The sequence below is a fragment of the Notothenia rossii genome (genome assembly GCF_949606895.1).
Source record: "Notothenia rossii genome assembly, chromosome: 9".
In the NCBI taxonomy this organism is placed as follows: domain Eukaryota; kingdom Metazoa; phylum Chordata; class Actinopteri; order Perciformes; family Nototheniidae; genus Notothenia; species Notothenia rossii.
The window spans coordinates 38,100,732-38,102,582 of NC_136907.1; positions in this window are offsets into that span (position 1 = coordinate 38,100,732).

Below are 1,851 nucleotides of genomic sequence, written 5' to 3' on the forward strand. Positions count from 1 at the left end.
AAAAATGTTTTATATCATTAAATAAAAGGGGAATCAGCAACCATTAAGTATCACTTTCCTTATTTATTTTTCTTTCAAACCAAAGTAATACATTGTTGTTCAGGTTTATAAAGAGTGCATAAAACTGGGAACACACAGGGTTGTGCTTTTATTCCATCTAAAGCAGATGCGGGTAGATCATAAGTGCAGTCTCTTTCCCGACTGCTGGTCAATTCTCTTCTGCCCTTAACCTCATGACGATTCTCACTGAGGTTAAGGAAAACACATGTTTTTTTGACAATTTATCTGTAATCTTGCCTGCCTGATCAGTGGCAGCAACATGTTATCAAAGCTAACAGCACCATCTGCTGGTTATCATAGCACAGTACCAGGGCTAAAAGCAGAGTTGAATGCGGGGCACAGAGGAAAGAGGCTCATGTCTTTAGACTAGTGTTGTATTATGGCTGGTATGGCCTTGAAGTAGCCTGGATTTCGACCGTCAGCCTGCAGTGTTCTGCTAGAGCTGGTCTTATATCAGACCATTTATTTGTCAGAAGTATGCTCCACCAAATAAGTCTTGTCTATAGGCTACTCCCATCCTGCACTCTTTTACAGTTGACTACAGTGGAAGCTGGTTTGGTATCATTTTGACATTGCTGGCAGGTCAAGTATGTTTTACATGACATTACAATGTTGCTTTTTTCTTTTTTTTAAACTTCATTTTACAGTTTCTGAATTTTAGTAGCTGAAAATGATTGGCTGGCAGAAAAGCCGAGCGAATAATAATTGTTTGTTTGAAGCTGCATGATTTACAACCTGCATTACTTTTTTTGTATTATTACTGATCGATGGAGTGATTATGTGAACATTACATTACTTCGCATCATTCAGCTGACACTTTAGTCCAAAGCGACCAACCAAAAGAGCAATGAACCATGAAGAGACTGCCTGTACACCAGCTCACTGAGCCAGGCTCTCAGGCTGACATGGAACTCTCTCTGCTATCCACAGGGGAGCTCATTGCACCTGATTGGAGCAGGAGCGCAAACAGGAGGTTTTAGTTGAGGGTAGCTGAGTCCCATTCGGAGTGTGAGCGGAGTGGCTGATGCACAGTGAAGTGCACGTGCAATGTCATTGGCTCATAGCAATAACATTTTATTTTCGGCCCAAGTGAGTCGTTTCATTCACTCATTCAAAACTTTATTTTATACAAAAAACTCAGATGTAAAATAGAAATAAGTACATTTTTATTTTAGTGATTTATTTATTATTTCTGGAATGCCATTTAGACAAATGACTATTACAAATCTATGTTTAATAGTCATTAAACTATGACTATTAAAAATCATAAATAATCACAAATAAAAGACTTATACATTCAATACAATAAGTTTTATAAGGAAGAGACCCTATTCTTCATTTGGTGGTGTCCCCTCTCCTGTAGTGTGCTCTATACGTTTGTGTGCATGTAAATGGTCCGCAAAGGCTACAACCCCTGTGTTCCCTCTCTCCCAGTTAGATTTTGAATGGAGGACTTGTAATTAAGTATTTTGAATAAATTAAATATTGGTACTTTACTCAAGTAAAGAATCTGAATACTTCTTCCTCCGCTGACGATTCTAGTGCCACAGCTGATGAGCTTTTATTGAAGGTGATGCTTGTCTCTTGTTGCAGTGTGCAGCATTCTGACAGAAAAGTATTAAAAAGAAAGACATGTGGGGATGATGGAGGTCCACAGCACAAATGTGAGGACACCTTAAGGACACTGGAAAGCTACGAGGATGCAGCAACTTTGCAGACGATGAACTGTATGCAGGTCTTAAGTGGAAATTAGTGACAAATACTCAAGATTAAAAAGCCTGGAGTCATTGA